The sequence below is a fragment of the Mustela erminea genome, chromosome 2, assembly GCF_009829155.1.
Source record: "Mustela erminea isolate mMusErm1 chromosome 2, mMusErm1.Pri, whole genome shotgun sequence".
In the NCBI taxonomy this organism is placed as follows: Eukaryota; Metazoa; Chordata; class Mammalia; order Carnivora; family Mustelidae; genus Mustela; species Mustela erminea.
Window position 1 is genome coordinate 49221650 of NC_045615.1, and position 21758 is coordinate 49243407.

The window sequence follows — 21758 nt, forward strand, 5'->3', positions numbered from 1 at the left end:
CTATAAATCTCTCTTACCTGGCATACTGCCATATCTTCTTTATCCATTCATCCATAGATAGGCATGTAGATTGTCTCCTTATCTTAACTACTGTGAATAATTCTGCAATGAGCAAGGGGGTGCATATATCTCTTCAAGATAGTGATTTCACTTCCTTCTGCTGTACACCCAGAATTGGACTGTGGGATCATATCACAGTTGTTTTTTCTTTTTTAAAATATTTTATTTATTTATTTGACACAGAGCAAGAGATCACAAGTAGGCGGGGGCAGGTGGGACTGACTACTGACAAGTGTCACCTCTGACTTATGTCACTTAGAATTACATTCTCTAGGTTCATCCATGTTATTGCCAATGGCAACATTTCATTCTTAATGGCTGAGTAATAGTCCGTTATGTGTTTATACCACATCTTCTTTATCCATTCATGTATCAATGGACACTTGGGTTGCTTCCATACCTTGACTATTGCAAATAATGCCACAATAAACATAGGGTTGAATATAACTTTCAAATTAGTGTTTTCACTTTGTTTGGGTAAGTACATGAGGGTTTTCCTTTTTACAAACTTTTGTGTATTATGTTAATTTAGGAAGACAGTTAAGAGTTCAAAATTTGAAATTTGGTTATAAATAATTAAACAGAGATGTATCTTGCAATCCAATGCTCTAGAACTGAGCTATACCCCCCAGGGATGTATCTTGATTAGAAGGGCAATTTTATTAATTTTAAAACACTCAATATCTTCTTTTATGTTTTATAAAGTGTTTATAGATAGATAGATAGATAGATTTTTTTTTGTCCAAACTATTAGCTATGGGTAAAGCTAGACTTTGAAAAAGAAGCCAAAAGTGGATACCTATGACTCTTGTTTACTTTGCTATTCAGAAACAGAGAGACAGCTTTTTAAGATTTTTCTTTTCTCTTATATATGTTCATTCAGCCATAATATTTGTCTCTCTCACACACAAAATTTAACCATCCACATGTCATATATTGTTATATAACTTGTTAACTTTCACATAACTTGTACTAAGTTCCCGTGGACTCTTAACTCACTACGTGATAGGCTATTAGAGGGCTTGAGACCACTGTCCTGGCTACTAATCATCTGCCATTGCTTTCACGGAGGTAGGAAACTTATGGTCATATTATACGTTCTTGGCGGGAGGGGGCGAACAACGGTCAACCTTTATCTCAAACAACTTTCCATGAATGTTTTTGGTTGGTTCATTTTATGTTGGCCTTTGAAAATTCACAGAATTTTAAAAAGTGTGAAAGAGGATTATTATTACGGAGCAAACTGTTAAATGCTTTTTGCCTTCTTGAAAAAGACTGTCAAATGAACAATATTTTTAAAAAAAAAACAGTGAAAGAAAAAAGAAAGTTTATCTTAAACCATAAAAAAAATCTTCCATTTTATATGAACCATCTGGTTAAATAATACCTGGAACAGCAGAGGGGAAATGAGAGCAATAACTTTGTTCTCTTTTACCTGCTCATTCCATTATGATAAATCAGTATTTGAGTTGACTCCCTGAAATATCAGCCTCTGAGCTCCGAGTCATAGAATGATGCCCTCACACTTCCCAGTGATGGTGAAAGTACCATAAATGATGAGGGGAATTAAGTAGTTCTAGTCCAACTTTGTGTTTCATAAAGGAAGGCAAACTATTTGTTGTGACCCGAACTGTGAAGGGGAGACACTCTTGCTTAAAAATTTATCTTTCAGGAGTAGCAAATAAAGTTCTAAGGTTCTAAAAAGTAGAAACAGAAGTAAGGATTCACTGATGGATTTCTGCGGACTTTGTTTTTTTTACTGTTTAAAAGCCATTTGTTAAAATGGAGATGACTTTGAGGAAATAAAGTATCTTCATCTTCTCTAGTTCTGTATGTGGGTATATACATTATTACAATGCTGAATCCTATTAACAAATAGTTAAATTGTAAAAAAAAAAAAAATGTGCAGGTTAAATAGCTGAAACTGGGATGTGGGACTAAGTTCTGTCAATTGGGGATCTGAGATGTCATTAGAGGTAAACGTCTCCTGCTCTCCATCATCCAGGCTCCTTGCAGAATAAAATTTTCTGTGCCCCTAATAGTTGGGTGAATTCTCTCTAGTTCTAGCCAAGGAATATGAATGGAAATAATGTGTGCCACTTTTATGTCACAGCATAAAAAGCCCTCTGTTGTCCACCTTACTTTTGACATGGTAATATAATGTTCCAGAAGGTGGCTTCCCTGCTCTGCCTCCCCCAGACAATTCTCTAAGGACATGTACTTTGGAAGAAAAGTAAGTCTTTTGTTTTCAGCCACTGTGATTTTGAGTTTATTACGCAGCATAACATAGTCCAACCTGATTAATGTATCTAACCACTTTAACAATTTCATAATTTTAAGACCTTATTTTTCTATAAAATGTGAATGTTTCATCTAATTATATGTTAATGCTTTATATTCATATATTCTTTAACAATTTAAAAAGTATTTTTACATGTATTACCTTACTTATTTTATAAAATAGTCCTCTTAAAAAACATGACAGTATGTTATTATTGCTACTGTTTATGAATTTAATAATTGAAGTTAAAAATGATTACAATGGTTTGCTATTTAATGGTCGAGCCAAGACTTAGATACTTGGATATGGTGTAATTTGTTCTTTCTTTGCCTCCAACACTCTCCCACAAAATCGTCATAAGCACTGTGAATGCCCAAAAGGCCTAAGCCACGTGCTGTCAAAAAGTCAATAGACCAGATCCTATAATAGGAAGTTATGTTAACTAATAGAGAAACATCTTCCATTAGGATGAAATCCATGACCACTGAGGACCTTAATTACAGAAGTAGGATCCTTACATGTAGTAAAGGTACATAGTCATTGATTTTTTGTAGGAGGGAACTACTAGCAAATAATGCATATTTTGAGTAGCTTCTTCATTAAACAGTTATGGAAAAACCATTACAAATGTTGGTTAAATAGTCCTCCCAAAATGAAGCAATGCATTTTCTTGAAATTAGAAGTGTAGAAATCAGTCTACTGCAGTAAAATTGAGGAAGTTCATTTTATAATATTTATTGGAACAATTAATATTTACAGAAATGCTGCATTTCTGTGAATCCTAATTCCTGAAAACTAGTAAGTAATTTCTGATTAGAATGGAGCAGTAAGATGAATAAAAAAAGTATAATGTACTTACTATAAAAAAGAAAAAAAAAAGCAAAACCACCATATAATGAATCCTGGGCATTCCTTAACAATTTATCATGCTATCAATATCATATAAATTTTGCAAAAATAGATGCTTAAGACTTAGTGTTCAAAGGAAATGCCTTTTGTCTTCAGAGGGAATCTTTTAAATGTTTGTAGAAATACAGTGCCACTTCTGTAGGCAAATCTCTCACTGTCTTCACATCTGAGCCAGGTGTGAATCACAAAACCTGCATGTGTGACTTTCATCACAATGGAAATGAGGAATAAATGAGGTTATTAAATGTAAACTCTCTTAAGTGAACCACTTTAACATTTTTCCCTTCAAAGACAATCTCAGTTTTTGTTATTGGCCAAGCTTATTTTTTTAAGTGTTACTTTATAGACTATCTCAATTTGAATATAAATTTAAGACTCAAAATAAACTGGTATCTCATTCACCAGATTTTTGTGGTAAATATGAATTACACACAGAGCCCATTTAGATACCTGCATTTCCTCATAGAATTTAGAGTATAGCCTTGCACAATTAAAAAGCTACTCAAAAGATTTCAATTTAATTGCTCTATGTCATCAGTTACCTGTGTATACATATGTACAGAATAAAAAGCATTTCTATCTGAAGGGAATAAGAAAGATTTTATTCATTTTAGAGACTTTTAGAGATGTATACTGTAGGAACTGAAGGAAAGTCCTGTCCCCACACTTGTTTCTTAGGAATCAGAAAAGGAATAGCTGATAGTTTCAGGTTTTAGGTGGTAAAGAATAGGTTTTTCCTAACCTCAGCCAGAACAAGCTGTAACAATATGTATATATTATCTGATATGTGCCATATGTTCCTTATCCCAGCTATGAAGGTCTCCTCAGTATGGCTGATTAATTAGATTTTTTTAAAAGTCAGGCCTTTAACACCTGTGATATCATATATCCCTTGAGGCTCATGGGCCAAAAATCCTCAGAATGCTAGAGATCCTCTAGGGTATGGTCAGGAGGAAGAGGGAACAAGTCCATAAACTGGTGTGGTAGCACTTTTTAAAAATGCTTACGGTTTATATAAATGTTCCATAAAGGGGCAGAGGCTCATAGAACAAGATTATAGAAGACAAAATTTCTGAAAGCTTTGCTCTGGAGAAAGCCTCAGCCAGCCTGAGTAGAATTTTTATTCTATCCTGAGAAAACAATTGGTGGAGAACAGAGTGTGTCTGCATAGCAGTCTACAGGCCATGCAGGTATGTTTAAAGAGTTGAGCTTAAGCCATTAATGCCTCAATAGAAATTCTAGTTTATTTCACATAGTGTCAGCCACTGAAGAGGATATCCAGGAGGAGGCTGTGACCAGGGACCCATATGGAGTCAGTAAGAGTACTGAGTAAAGAAAATGTGTCTTTACATGTCAAAAAAAAAAAAAATCTGCTTCATTCAAGTATTGCAAATTCCCTTTCTCACTTCATTTATGTCCCTTATTTACCAATGGGTTGGGGGAATGTTGAAGATAATTTAAAATTTTGAACAAGTATTTCAAAAGTTGTTAGATTTCAGATACTCTGAGATTAAATTTGAAATGGTAAACAGTTTCTCAAACTTTTAATTTATCTTTCTTCCCAGGAGGTGATAACACCTTAAATATAGTAATGAAATCCATCAATTCTTAGTTTTTCTTCTTCTCACAATAGATGTGGGTTTTGTCTTCCTTTGCTGACAGAGTTATTAGAAGCAGTAAAGTACCATCAGCATTCAAAACTTAACCACGGTCGTCATTGGCAAAGCTACCATAAACTTTCTCTTAATAAAAATCAATTGTTCAATTTTCCATACCAGTGAACAAGAACACTCACCCAGAAAATGAAATTTATGTATAATCTATCCATCTAGATGAGATGGCATCTCAGGCATAAGGCAAGCAAAGAGCTCTGGATAAGGAATATGAAGATCTGGGTTTTGGCTCTTCTCTGCCATTTACATTAAACCTGAGACCTTGGGGAAATGCAGAATCAATTCTCCTTGTCCGTAATGTTAGAATTAAGGTCTTTTCTGGCCCCATGAACTATGAAGTTCTGTGAGCTATGACTGCTATGGGGCTATTCTCCCTAGAGTTAAGGTCATAAAGGTTCTAAAGCCTTTTATTTGATTCATTTGGCAGAATATCGCTTAAATTGAGGAGGAAATAACTCTATCAATTGGAAGCTTCCGAATAATGAATCTAGAAACCACATTCCCTGGGAAGGAAGTACTATGCAAAGTTTCAGGAATAACATTGATAAAATGTACCTTCTCTACTATCTTCCCTTTGCAATAATCCTGATTGGTTCAGAGAGTCAAGGAAATAAATTTACAATTTTGATCTAAAAATTTGGAGAATGCCAGATAATTGCTATCTGCTAGAACACTTGTTATTTCCAAATAAAACCCTTTTTCTTATAAGAAAGGAATGAAATCATTTGGGATCCTAGCCTCCTCATTATATTACCATATATTTGAAAAACATCTTGATATCGAGGAATGGAAATAAGGCTCTAGAATATATGGCTAGAGACATAAAAACACGTTTTCTTTTAAAAAAGCAAACTTTTTTTTTTTAATCCTTAGAGACATAGATCAGTTTGCATTATAGCCAGTGTATTTATAATTGGCTAGAAATACCGTCTACCCACTACTTTGTCAGGAAACATTAGCTGCATTTAATCCTAATAACTTTATGGGGTAACTATCATTGCCACTACCCCCAATTTTGGAAATGAAGAAATGGAGAGAGTATAAATAGCCTGCTGAAGGTCACAGAGTTCATAACTGTTGGAGGAAGAATAAAATTTATCTCAGATGCCAAAGCCCGTGCTACCACCTACTTTCTGGAAGTTGAGTACAATTTTTAATACCACAGTGTGTGTTTATTTATTTCTATACTTTTGTTGACATTAACGAATTAAAATAACTTTCTGCCCATTCATGTTGCTATTAGGATAATAGAGGTTATGGTGAGATGTTCCCAACATTTATAAGTAAGATTGCCCTCGGGGCGCCTAAGTGGCTCAGTGGGTTAGGCCGCTGCCTTCGGCTCAGGTCATGATCTCAGGGTCCTGGGATCGAGTCCCGCATCGGGCTCTCTGCTCAGCGGGGAGCCTGCTTCCCTCTCTCTCTCTCTCCCTGCCTCTCCGACTACTTGTGATTTCTCTCTGTCAAATAAATAAATAAAAATCTTTAAAAAAAAGATTGCCCTCAGGGGAGTTCAGTTCCTCAAATCCAAAAACAGAAACAAAAACCACCTGTTATGATTAGCCATCTGCATTAGAAAATTAAGATACTGCTAGTAAATTGTGAGATAATGTTAAGCACGCAGGAGTTCTGAAGAAGTGTAGAGACGATACTGTTTGTGCAGGTATTCTACCACAGAGAGATGGAACCTGCTGAAACTCTTTGGAGAAAGACTGTGAGAAAGACCATCGTATTTTTCACATTTTAAGAAACTTTTACAATTTTTACATGTTTCACTATGTTATGGGTACAAAAACTATTTAGTAGAAGTTGCCGGCTCACATACTGTGGGCACCTCATCATGGCCCAAGTCATCTCTTCATCCATTCTAAGGGATTTTCTCTTATCTTCTAATCTGAGGCACCTGAGGTATGTGTCAACCAGGGATTTAACTGAATTGTGATTTTCAAATTCATTTTAAAATTCTGTTAGTATTAGTGATTACACCCCTTTAACATGATGGTCAAGCAAATAACTTTGGTCATCACTTTCTTTGAATGATAGAAGAACTCCAGGAGGTGGGGAGAGGCAGAACTCGGTTTATACTACCTCGGTTTCTCTGCATAGGCACTGACTTTTTTCTACTAGCCCTCTCTGCAGAGGAAGCTAACCAAAACTCTGCATACTGAAACTGAAGGGACCAAGACTCAGAACAGAGGCCTCCTTTGAGGGCTGCCTAATAGTGTTGCCTCTGTACTCTTTTGTCATGTGGCTGCCCCCTCCTCCAGCTCCCCTCTCTTTCTCCAGCTCTCGCTCACTTATAAGAACCGCAGATGGAAAAGGCATGGTTCGCTGCTGCTCTGCAGTCATTAGCTCATGTATGCCACATTCAAAGGGACCCTGCGTTCTAGCCTGCTGACCATGTGCTGCATTTAAAAACTGCTGTGACTGGTGGTAGCCTACTGCTTCCTCTCCCATTCCCCACAACTTTATTCTCTGTTGCTCACTGTTCAGTCAGGCAATTGAACATAAATGTCGGTGTGTTCCTAGAGGTGCAGAATGCGTTCTGTTATTCCGTGGTAAATTAGCCCCACTATTCACTGGTAGCTATTTACTTTTACTGAAGAGAAAAATGATACGGACACATATAAACAGGCAGAGATACACCCTTGTGGAAACTCTGAGGGCAATAAAATTAAAAAAAAAAAAAAAAAAAAAAAGGAGGAGAAACCAGGGCAATCCTAGAAGTAGCACTTGATAAAGAAAGTGAAGTGTCAGCTCTACAAAGTAAAATACTCAATAGGGAGGAAGATGGCTTATTTCAGAATTCTTAAAGCCACGACATCCTCAGTTAGCTTGGTGGTTTGCTGATCATTGAAGAAAATAACTAGAAACACACTTGAGTTTGACTAAAACAGATTTCCTGAGAGAATCTGGAAGTCAGGAAGTTTCCTGTTGGGTAACATGTTGTGATATTCTTTACACTTTCTTTGCCTGGTTTGAATCAATTGCAATCAGTAATTCTATATTGAAAACAAATGTCATTTGGTGATTTACAGGTATTATTCAAACCAAAGTCATATACAAAATATTCATTTTTAAAATTTTGTTTTGCATTTTCCTATTTGGTATCACTAACACATAGAACACATTAAAGAACACATATCTCAAAACATCTCTACCTTTTTTACAAATTTAAAAATGTTATTTGATATTTTATTACTTTGAATTTTTTTTCACATTTATCTCTTGCAAAAAGGCCAAAAAAAAAAAAAGGAAGAATTTTTTAAAAAATGAAGAATAAAAAGTGAGGGACTGTATCTATAATCTATATTTTGACTCTCAGGTGGCTCTGTACCAGCCAAAGCAAAGAAACAAAACAAAACCCACCCTGGATTTGTAACCAAGTTTAAAGATGTTTAGATTTATTATTTCATTTAATCTCTTACAGATGTAAACTTTTATTAATTTGTGGTGCAAATTTCACTGTGAAAAAAACTAGGCAGGAAAATAAAGTGGCTTGGCTATTGCCATGGGGCTACTCAACGGATAAGTTTACACAGACCCTTGGAAAAGCAAATTCCTTGCAATATACTAAGTCTTTTTTGTCTCCCCTTCCCTTCCTTGGAATTAGAAAACCTGCAATTCTGGCAGCTGATCATAAAAGAGAAGGAGATAAGTTAATATAAGATGTTTTCTCAGTAAATAGAACTGTGTGCTCACATCACTAAAGATGAAGCTTTTCATAAAGAATGAAAGGTCTAAGTCTCTTAATTCCATCCGGAGGTTCAGATTAATTACCCTTTCAGTCAAGGTCACTGACAGTGTAAAGAATTTCCAGGCCCCCTAGAGCCAAGTGTTATCTTTCTCATACAGCAACCATGGATGCTTAAGTAAATCAATACATGGCAATTAGCAGGTAATAAGCATGATTTTTAAGTAGAAATAAGATATGATGATCTGGCTGTAGTACACATCTGGCTAGCCATGAGGGAACAACTGCTGCTATCTCATTTTTGTAATAAAAGACCCATTTCAGTATATAGAGAAGGGGGTATCAAAAAAAAGAAAAAAATTCAAGATATGAAATTTTCAAATTATGGTACTTTAAAAATATTTGGTGGGATTTTAAATATTCTTGGAATGCCATACTTCTAGAGAAGAGTGATTTCCATAATATTGTGCTTTTTATTTTTTATAATATACTTTACTTTTTAGACAGTTTTAAGTTAACAGAAAATTTGAGCAAAAAGTGTGGAGTTCTCATATACTCTACCCCCTACACACCCATGCACACACACATACACATCTACAGTTTCCCCATTATTAACCTCTCCCATTAGTGTTATATTTATTAAAATTGATGAACCAATATTGATACAATTGTTAATTAAGGTTCATAGTTTACAATAATGTTTTCTCTGTGTTGTACAATTCTATGAATTTTGACAAATGCACAATGTTGTGTATCTGCCATTACAGTATTATACAGAATACTTTCATTGCCTTAAAAACCCCCTGTACTCCATCCCATACCTTTAGACAAGATCCTGTAATATTGTATTTATATGAATGAAATCCTAATGTGATTGTATTTTAACCATAAAATTCTATTTTATAGGTGTTTCAAGATCAATTTAGTAGCTAGAATAGTACGATTTTTCTTCTTAAGACATCTTTGACATTTTTTCACTATATATCATTTCTATAAATTTTTTGTGGATGCTACTATAAGGAAGTAAGAATTTAAGACCTTGTCCTTAACTCAAAGAATTGGTAATTTAGTTCAAATTAATAAGTGAATGGGTGAAAAGTTAAAGAATACAAGGAACGGATGACAGGCTAGAAAGCAGTAGGATTAAGTGCTGAATGAGTGACATGGATAAAATTGGGGAATATTCAATAGAGTGATCATAGACCAGGGCATGAGGTTAAGAGAAAGGCTTAGTGGGTTCTAAGGGACTTGAAAAGGAGTAAGATATGGTCAGATAGAAGGAAGGGCAGTCAAGGCAGGTGAAGGAGCCTGGTCGAAGATTATGTGAAGGGCAAACTTGCATGCTGTACACCTCGCTCTTAGAGTACAGGCAGTTTGTGAAGCTATATTGGTCCCATCTGGGAAATGCATTTGCCCACATTTCTCACTGGGATCTTGACAATTTCCTGCTGGCATTTCAGGGCAGCAAGACCCATCTGCTCTGCTCTCAGGACTTACGGTCTTTGCTCTCTCAGCTCTCTTTATTTCAGCCCTGAGAAATATCTTCCTGATTTAGGCAAAGACTTTTTACGTCATACTACCAAGCTCCATATTTCTAACATGAGCTAAAGCTTTCAGCAGAGAAAAAGTGCTGAAAGGAGAAGTCAATGTCTTTGTTTTTTCCCCCTCCCCCAGCCTGGCTCAAATGCACAGGAGGGCAAAGACAAGCAGGGATCTCCATACGTGGGATGGGGAGAATAAAAGAAAGAAAGGGAGACACAGGGAGGAAATGAAAGCACTACTTCAGCCAATATTTCAAAACCCAAATACACAACCTAATCTTACATCTAAAGGAGCTAGAAAAAGAGAAATGAACAAAAACTGAGCCCAGCAAAAGGGAAATAACAAAATATCTAGGAATAAATTTAACCAAAGATGTGAAGAGCATGTGCTCTGCAAAATACAAACTACTGATAAAAGAAATTCAAGGTTATACAAAGAGATGGAAAAAGAGTCCATGTTCACTGGTTGGAAGAACAAATATTATTAAAATGTCTATACTATCAAAAGCAATTTGATACACGTTTAATCTACACATTTAACAATCTCTATCAAAATACCAATAGCATTTTTCACAGAAGTAGAACAACCTTAAAATTTGTGTGAAACCACAAAAGTCATTTAATAGCCAAAAGGATCCTGAAAAATAAGAACAAAGCAAGAGGCAGCATAATTCCAGACTTCAAGTTATATTACAAAGCAGATGTAATTGAAACCATATGGTACCAGCCCAAAAATAGGTACACAGATCAAAGGAATAGAATAGAAAAACCAGAAACAAATCCACACTATGTGGTCAATTAATCTTCAACAAAGGGAAGATGTTTATACAAAGGGAAAAGGACAGTTTCTTCAAAAATGGTGCTGGGAAAACTGGACAGCAACATGTGAAAGAATGAAATTGGATGCTTTCTTCCAACATATACAAAAACAAACTCAAAAAGGATTAAAGACCTAAATGTGAGACCTGAAACTATAAAAATCCTAGAAAAGAAGACAGGTAGTAACCTCTTTGACATCAATAGTAGCAATATTTTTCTAGATAATGTCTCCTGAGGCAAGGGAAATAAAAGCAGAAATAAACTATTGGATCTACATCAAAATAAAAAGTTTCGGGGTGCCTGGGTTGCTCAGTGGTTTGGGCTGCTGCCTTCGGCTCGGGTCATGATCTCAGGGTCCTGGGATCGAGCCCCGCATCGGGCTCCCTGCTCCGCAGGAAGCCTGCTTCCCTCTCTCTCTCTCTCTCTCTCTCTCTCTCTGCCTGCCTCTCTGCCTACTTGTGATCTCTGCCTGTCAAATAAATAAATAAAATATTTTAAAAAATAATTAAATAAATAAAAATTAAAAAAAATAAAAAGTTTCTGCACAGTGAAAGAAATAATCAACAAAACTAAAAGGAAAACTGCTGAATGAGAAAAGATACTTGCAAATGACATATCCAATAAAGGGTAGTATATCCAAAATATCTAAAGAAGTGATAAAACTCAATGCCTAAAAATCAAATAATCCAATTAAAAAATGGGCAGATGACATGAACAGACATTTCTTCAAAACAGACATACAGATGGCCAAAATACACATTGAAAAATGCTCAACATCACTCATCGTCAGGGAAATGCAAATCAAAACCACAATAAGGTATCACCTCACATTTGTCAGAATAGTTTATATCAAAAACATAAGAAACAAGTGCTGTAGTGGAGAATGTGGAGAAAAAGAGACCCTCTTGCACTATTGGTAGAAATGCAAACTGGTGTAGCCACTATGCAAGACAGTTCCTCAAAAAATTAAAAATAGAACTACCTTATAATCCAGTAATCACACTACTGGGTATTTACCCAAAATATACAAAAACACTAAATCAAAGGGATATATGCACCCCTATGATTATAGCCACATTATTTATAATAGCCAAACTATGGAAGCACCCCAAGTGTCCATCAATAGATGAATGAACAAGATGTGGTATATATATATACACCTATATACAAATATATATAGGTATATAATATATATGGGATATATATAATGCAATATTATTCAGCATAAAAAGAATGAAATCTTGCCATTTGCAACAATACAGATAAAGCTAAAGAGTATAATGCTAAATAAAAAAGTCATTAAGAGAAAGACAAATATCCTATGATCTCACTCATTACGTGGAAATCAAGAAACAAATGAGCAAAGGGGAAAGAAAGAGAGAAGTCAAGAAATAGACTCAACTCTAAAGAACGAACTGATGGTTACCAGAGGGGAGGTGGGGGGGGGGTATGTGAAATAGGTGATGTGGATTAAGGAGGGACATGTGATGATGAGCGCTGGGTGATGTATTGTCACTATATTGTACACCTGAAACTAATATAACACTGTATTCAACTATACGGGAATTAAAACTTGTTTCAAAGTTAGTTTTAGTATCAGAATGTCTGATATTACTAAGATAAGTCGTTCCCACCTCCTAGAGATGCTGAGAGCAATTTCGGATGACAAGGCCTGAGGACTGAGGAATGAATGAGTGGCTAATAGCCTTCAACGGATAAAAAGCAACAGGACAGGTTTAACAAGGCAGTCCTACAACTGGCAGATTGGCTTCAGAGGGATTCAGCCAGTAAGATTTCCTGTCTAGGGAGATCAACTGGTTGGTCTTCATGGGGAAGACTGGGTCCATTAGTTTGAGGAAGCAAGTTTTTAAGTCAGGGAAGTAGCTTATATTAGGATAAAAGCAAGTACCCCAGCTCTAAACATGAGGAATTTGTAACATGTAGAACTTGAAGAATTTGGTTAAAATCTAAGGAGGTAGTAAAAAAGTCTGTGTTGTGATCCAGGACACCCATTCTGCTTCTTGATAAAAATATTCCCTATTCAGTGAAATTGAGTCAGAGTAAGAGAGCTGCAGAAGCTGGCATTCATCATTCCAGGAGAGAGAATTCAGATGTGTTGTGGGTAAAGCTGGGGTGGAAAAGCAGAGGTCAGGGAGAGGCTAATGAAAGAGAAGCTATTTTTCTACTCACAGCACTTTTGACACTAAATGCATATTTTCCACATCAAAAAATTCCCTCTCTGTAAATACGGACTGGGTATTCTACAATTTAATTCATCCTGACATTACCTAGAGTTAGCACAGACTCCACACATTAAAGGCTTAATCCCACAAAATTGCCCCCTACTTCAAGCAAATTTGAATAGTGGGTCCCGAGATTACCCACATGTCTGTCTACAAATTATGTGATCCCAAGAACCCCTCTTCTTTGAAAATTTGCTCACAAAATGATTCAGAAACTCAGGGCAACATTTACTTGTGTTTAAGTAGTTTGTTATAAAGGATAGATGAATAGGTAGATGAAGAGGTGTGTTGGGTGAGGTCCAGGAGAATGCCAACCACAAAAGCTTCTGTTCCTGTGCGGCTGGAGTGCAGAAACTCACCCAGTACGTGGATGTGTTCACCAACCTGGAAGCTCTCTGAACCCTCTCATTTAGGGATTTTTATGGAGACTTCATTATGCAAGCATGATGGATTATTAACTCTATCTCCCACTTCTGTATCTTTCTCAAAGGACTGGTGGGTTTAGCGGAGTGAGGCTGAAACTTATCAACTTCTAATCAATTTCTCTCAACTTCTGGTGACCAGCCCCAATCCAGGAGCCCACCTATAGTCACTTCATTAGAACAAAAGATATTCCCATCATCCAGGAAATTCCAAGGTATTTAACAGCTCTGTGTCAGGAAATATATCACGGCCAAAGACCAAATATTAGAACAAAAGAGGCTCCTAGCTCCCCTATCATGCAGGAAATTACAAAACTGGGTACAGAGAACAGATATAGATCTCTCTTATTATGTCATAGTGCTATGCTTATACCGTGTTTGTTTGAATCAGAAAGCAAACGCTCATTGTTTTTAATAGGTTCAGTCACACTCAGAAATGTGGTCTTCAGTTCCTGCACACTACCTGTAGCAGTGGCCACTTAGTAAATACCTGGTAATTAAATCCAGGATTTTAATGTGGGTATACCTAATAGAGGAGCCACAGTTCATAGGATTTTTTTTTTTATAAACATATATTTTTATCCCCAGGGGTACAGGTCTGTGAATCACCAGGTTTACACACTTCACAGCACTCACCAAAGCACATACCCTCCCCAATGTCCATAATCCCACCCCCTTCTCCCAAACCCCCTCCCCCCAGCAACCCTCAGTTTGTTTTGTGAGATTAAGAGTCACTTATGGTTTGTCTCCCTCCCAATCCCATCTTGTTTCATTTATTCTTCTCCTACCCACTTAAGCCCCCATGTTGCATCACCACTTCCTCATATCAGGGAGATCATATGATAGTTGTCTTTCTCTGCTTGACTTATTTCACTAAGCATGATACACCCTAGTTCCATCCATGTTGTCGCAAATGGCAAGATTTCATTTCTTTTGATGGCTGCATAGTATTCCATTGTGTATATATACCACATCTTCTTGATCCATTCATCTGTTGATGGACATCTAGGTTCTTCCCATAGTTTGGCTATTGTGGACATTGCTGCTATAAACATTCGGGTGCATGTGCCCCTTCGGATCACTACGTTTGTATCTTTAGGGTAAATACCCAATAGTGCAATTGCTGGGTCGTTCATAGGATTTTTGCTGTTGTTTTGGATTTGGGGTTTTTTAGTCTATTAGAGCAACATATGTTTATTTTCTCATAGTTTCTGTGGGTCAGAGTCCAGACATGGCTTAGCCAGGTCCTTTGCTGGGAGTGTCATAAGGTGACAGATGAGTCATGAATGGACTACATTCTTTGCCAGGGCTCAGGGTCTTCTTCCAAGTGCAGGTGGCTGTAGGCAGAATTCAGTTCCTTGTGGGTGTAGGACTGAGGTTCTTGTTTTCTTCTTGTCAGTTGGCATTGCTTCTCATCTCCTAGATGATGCCTGTGGGCTCTTCCATAACATGGCAACTTATTTCCTCAAGGCTCTCAGGATAATTTTTCTTTAAGGCTGTTGTCTGATTAAGTTATGCCTGCTTAGGATAATCACCCTTTTGATTATCCCCAAATCAACTAATTTGGGACCATAATTACATCTACAAAATCCTTTCATCTTTGTCATATTCTCATCATGACATTTTAGAATTTCATCCTTGTCCAAGGAAAAATCAATTGTCCAAATTTCCTCTCTGATGTCCACTTGTAGAAAATAATACAGTATTATTATCATTTATAATCTTTTATTTAAATTGAGATGTCACAAACATAAAACATTTACAAATTTTAACCATATGACCAGGTATCATAGAATCATTGAATGTGAGAGAGTGAGTAGAAAAATACATTAGCCCAATTCCTCCCATCTACAAATACAACTTTTTCTCCATTGTCAAGTAATTTTTTCAGAAGTATAATCATTCAGCATTAAGTGGAAATATTTAAAAATGCTGAAACTAGAGATTATTTGAGCCTTATTGACATTATCATGAAACTCAAACAAAATCAGGTCAACTAAACAATTTTACTCCTATCACAACCTCTTTTTTCAGATCTGAAGACAATATGATAAATGTAGCATCATTTGGGTCACAGACACTCAGTTATTTCTTTTATTTTTTTGCAAAAACTACTTGAATGACCATTTTGATCTGTGAAAATGCAGGTTTAGCTCTTTATTTTATTTATTTTTTTGAAGTGTTTGTATACTAGGTAGAATATATTTCCTGGAAACACTTTTCAACCATTCTCAAGGTGGGGTACTTTATTTTTCGGGGGGGGTGATTTATATTGATTTTAATACCGTCTTTAAATTCTTATATGCTCAGCCTGCAAAGAATGAACTTTTAGCAAATAAAAGTATGTCAGTGGGGGAACTCACAGTGATTATTCTCCACTGGAAGGATTAATAAACGTAGAGTTCCAAGCAGGCTTAGGCAATGAACTGTAAAATACTAAAAGAATGCTAGAGTAAAATAATCTATCTTCCATCACCAACTGGTTGTGTCACCAGTGCCATACTCTGGAAATAGCAATGAGGTTATCTTTTTCTCTCTCTGCCTCTTTAGCAGCTGGGAATTGGAGCCCTCTCTACCAACACCTACTGACAAATCTGGGCACTGCTTACTGTTAGTAACAGGATAAAGCATGTAACCTAAGAGCCTGGCCTCTGCTAGTTAGTGCTTTCAACATGAGGGGTACCTTACAACTTGTAAGACCTGCCTCACTGGTTTGCTACTGAGAATCTAACAGACAGAATATTCACAGAAGTGTTTTGTAAACAATGATTTATTTAAAAGTTATGTATAATATTGTCTTGGAAAGGCCATAAAAATACATGTGTATATGTATGTACACTTATGTGTGTGTATGTACATACATATATATACTTACATATGCATACACACATAATAAGAATCTAAATCAATTCCTTCTCTTCACAGCAAAATCATTTTAAATACCTGTTGCCTGATAATAATTTTGTAAACTTGTACACTGTCTCTTTATGTACTCTGAACATTTTTACAGTAAAATTAAATTGAATATGTAACATTCCACAAGCTGAACTAAGGTCTTTAATAGGTTAGTGTCTCATTTATTTCTCAAAATAACCATGAGACACAGGTATCATTATCTTAATTAACAAATGAGAAAATTAAATGCCAGAGGCTTTTATTAAATGTTTAATAATCATAGTCTTGATTTAGACATGAGAAGAGAAACACCACATGCAGGATGTACACCTCTGGATTTATGATAGTCAAAACCACAACCTGATGGTTGAGATAAGTATTAAGAATTTAATCAATATGTAGGTGTGATTATCCTCATCAGTTGATGAGAAAATTGAAAGTTGGAGTTTTAATAATTTGTCCAAGTTGAAGATGAAAACCAAGATTTGAGTCCAGACAGGCTTCAACTAAAACTTACAGTATTTCCAGTCATTTATTTATTCAAAATTTTTCCAGAGGACCCTCTAAGATAAAAAATTTCTGAACAAAATTGCCATAGTCACTGGTATTGTGGGGTTTACAGTTGAGTAGGAAAAACGGAAATTTATCTAGTAATCAAACAAGAAAATGTAACTGACAACATTCAAGTCTCAGCAAAATATCTCCCTAGAGAACACTCCCCATCTGCACTAATAGAGACACTGTTAGAATCTAGCACTGTTAGAATTTCCTCATAGCACTTACTTGTTTGTTGACTATGTTTATTTATTGCATATATCCCGCTAGAATAGAAGCTCTTAATGGTAAGGATCCTATCTAATTGACTGTTGTTCCCCAGTGCCTGGAATCATGCCTGCCTCTTTTAAAATTTAGTTATCCATTAAATGCTTGTTAAAAGAAAAGAAGAAAGAAAGGCTCCTGAGGGGAAGCACAGTATTAGAAGAATATATTTTATCTGACAGGAGAAACCAGAAATATTTGAGATGGTATACTTGAATTGCAAATCTGAAGAATGAATGAGGTTCTAAAGGAGTAGAGAGAGAGAGAGAGAGAGTGTGTGTGTGTGTGTGTGTGTGTGTGTGTTGGGGCAGGGGGTAGCAGGGAGTTTCAAGCAGAGGTGGGTAGAGTATGCAAAGGCCTGTAGTAGGATAGAACTTGCCAAATATAAAATGGGAAAGAAGGCCAAGAGGGCAACTTAAAAGCAGCATGTGGCAGGAGACGTGGGTTGGGCCAAGAGCCTTTGTAGCAATTTTGACTCTGAAGCACAATGAAGAGCCATTGAAGTATGTTCACTAAAAAGGAAGTATAATGATGTGTGCATGTGAAGTAAGAAAGAGTGGAGGCAGAGATCCCAGTCTGGAGTCTCTGCAATAGTCTAGAAATTTGGTTGAAGGAGTTGGATGACCTTTCATGATGGTAATAAGAAAAGTTGTTGAAATCACGAGCTCCTTCGAAGAGAAAACTATGCAGAGCCCGTGGCAGAGGGGATATAAAGGCAGAGAGGATGAGGATGGAAGCGTTTGCTACGGGCATCTGGCCTGTGCAGTAGAGTGGACAGGGATGTCATCTCCTATGGGGGCACAGCAGAGGAGCAGGCTGGGGATGGCACATACCTCTACCTTCCCTTTACATCAGGCATCTCCTCCGTCTTAAAAGGTTTGGTAGAGGATAGACATTATTTATGTTTAAAAGCCTGAGGGTTTCCAGAAACTAAGGACAGAGCCCACAACAGAAACCAGGCACCTTGATTTTGTCCTCCCTGCACATGAACCATCATATTGCTTATTTAAAATAACTATTGTTTTGAACTAGAAAACATTACAGCCATATGACTATAAATCTTGAACTAATTTCTGAATATTTTTATGTTATTAAATTCCTATGTAAATCTCAAATTCCATTTTGTATTTTTTAACTAAACTAATCTTGAAGAGAAAAAAATACACCCTCATGAGATTTTTTTCTTTCCGTTTTATTTTTTTTAAGGTTTTATTTGTTTGAGGCAGAGAGAGAGAGCACGAGCAGGGGTCAGGAGCAGAGGGAGAGGAAGAATCAGACTCCCCACTGAGTAGGGAGCCAGACATTGGGCTCAATGTGGGGCCTGTTCCTGGTACCCTGGGATCATGACCTGAGCTGAAGGCAGATGCTTATGTGACTAAGCCACCCAGGTGCCTCTTTTCTTTTCATTTTAGAATTAAGAATAACATCCCCCCCAATATAATTAGATATTTTCATTTTAATACACCTATCTGAATATTCCCAAGAATTTCAAAGACTGAGGAAGGAAAGCTAGAAATAGGTAAATGCTGGAATAAGAACATCTAGTACCTAAAATGTGAAAGTACAATTGGATCTCATTATATAACATGAAAAGGATTACAGAACCCACAGCACAAAGGAGGTCTGTGTCTTTTCTTTTGATGTGCCTGTGTAGTGAGACTGCAATTAGTGGTAATAGGAGTTGCATGTGTAGCTCAAAGGGACTTGATGCAAGTTTGCAGCAGGGTACAAAATGGTACAAGTAAAACCCAGTTCTCATTACCAACATTTAATTTTACTGTCTCCTTTAGATAGCATAACTTTTCCATTATCAGAATTCCTCCAAACCATTACATTGCCAAAGCAATTATAAATGTATTATACATTCATCGAAGCTGATAAAAAAAAATCAAATGTAGCAAATTGATTTGAAGTGAAGGAAGGGGTTGGAAAGCAAATGGTGGTCAAGTTGTGTATGAAATGTTACCTACACTCCCATTCTTAATGGTTTCAAAGAACACATGCTTACCCTTAAAGACAAATACTCTGTTCTGATGCAGAAGCATCCTTTTTTTTTTTACGGTTCTGATTTTAATATGCTATATTTTTCTCAGACAATAAGCAATCCCTTAAATTTTGTAAACTGGCATTCATTCATCCATTCTATAATAGTTTCTCCAGCATATTCCTAGAATTTACTTGCTTTTAACACTCGTGCTTAGCTTTGTGTAAAACTTGCATGCATACAAACGTGCATTGAACATATTTGAAGATTTGTAGCCATTTAAATTGGTATGCATATCATATGTGTATATAATAGATGTATAAATATGTTACCAAACCAGATGGTTCTCCACACTGAGCATTTATTTATACACACACACTATCATAGTACACAAATAAAGCTTTATAGTTATAAGCAAATTTGTTAAGCATATCACAGTATTTATGCTATTTCTCCTCCTTAAAAAGTATTTGATCATTTAACATTTTATATTAAATTTCCTATATTGATTCCATTTCTATCCTCTTCTGTATCTCAATTCCTATTTTTCTGTATAAAATGAAGTAATAAATTTATTTTCATCATCTATAAGATTTTTCTGTTCATTATATAATACCCAATAAGCTTTACTTCTTGTTAATAATTTTCCCGAGACTATCATGGTGAAGATAGACATTAATTTGAGCATTGCATCTCCTCTATTCCCTCTAACTTAAGAAGTTACTTGCTTATATTCAAAGTAGTGCCACAAACTTACTCATAGCACAGCTTAAATGTAAGGCAAAAATGTAGTTTCTTTATTTTGTGCACTAACAGTCTGAACTTACATGCCCTGACTTTCTGGGTAGTAGGGGGGGAAATGTGCCCAACTGTTTTTGAATTTAATTTGAGAAAATATTTGATAGTTTCTTTGCATAGTGCTTAATAAAGCAAGACTGAATAGAGGGAGTGGTTGACTTCAGTTGTTCCTTGGTGGAGCTCTGAGGGTAGTCCCTTCAAGTTGTCCACATTACGGTGAAGAGGCAGGGCTTTATATTCCTCCCTCAACCATTCATCATATGGTGGCCCTCTCTGGGAAAGGGATTTGACCTTGAACAAGGAGTTTTTCAGCTGAAAGTAATTTCCTGAGAGGGCTGAGAACTGAGAAGTGTCCCCTTCCCCACACTTAGAGTACCTGAAGAAAATTTTCATCTCTGAAGATGGATCCCTGTGCCACATCACAATGGGCCCTGAATCTTCTATTATCCAGCTTTGGGGAAATGATGGTCCTAGAAATATACCAGACACTCAAAATCATAAACGGAGAATATATAAAGTCACCTTCAAAATACTGGCTCTGAACTGTTTGCTACCCATCAGGTTTTGCTCTTCGCTATGTTTTGTTTTTTACTTTCAAAATTGTGGTAAAATATATGTAACATAAAACTTACCCTTTTAACCATTTTAAGTGTATAATTCAGTGGGATGAAGTACACTCACAATGTTGTGTAACTTCTATCACTCAACATTTCCAGAACTTTTTTATTGCCCCGAATAGAACTTTTGTGCCCATTAAGTACTAATTTCCCATTCCCACTTACCCAGCCTGTGGAAACAAGCATTTATTTTCTGTCTATTTTCTGTCCCTGTGAATTTACCTACTCTAGGTACCTCGTATAAGTGGAATCATACAATATTTGTTTTTTCATGTCTGGCTTATTTCACTTGGCCCAATGTTTTCAAGGTTCACCCATTTTATAGCGTGTATTGGAATTTAATTCCTTTTAAGGCTGAAGTATTTATATATTATAAATATATGTTTTAAATATATTTATATATGACATATTTAATAGTATTTTATATATTTACCCATATAATGTATATATAAATATTTTATATATTTTTTAATTAATTGATTTATTTTCAGTGTACCAATTCATTGTTTATACACCACACCACACAAAACCGGAATAAAGTTTTATGCAATACGTGCCCTCCAAAATATCCACCACCTGGCTCCCCCAACATCCCATTCCCCGCACCTTCATATTTATCCATTCATCTGTTGGTGGACATTTGAGCCGTTTCCATATTTTGACTATTGTGAATAACGCCGCTATGAACATTAGTGTACAAATACTGGTTTGAGTCTCTGGTTTTAATTCTTTTGGTTATATAGCCACAAGTGGAAATTCTAAACTAATAGCCATATTTTAAATTATAGCAATATGTAATATTTGTTTTATTCAAAATGCCTACTGTTGAGATATGTCTTTTTGTATACAAATTCATTTCATTTAATAAATTTGTTTTTATGTATTGAATATATGCCAGTCTAAGTACCTTATATCTACCAGATCTTAGATAACTGCTGATAGTTATTACAAATTACTATTTGATTGATATTTACCATTATTATTGCATTGACACCGTACAGTTACC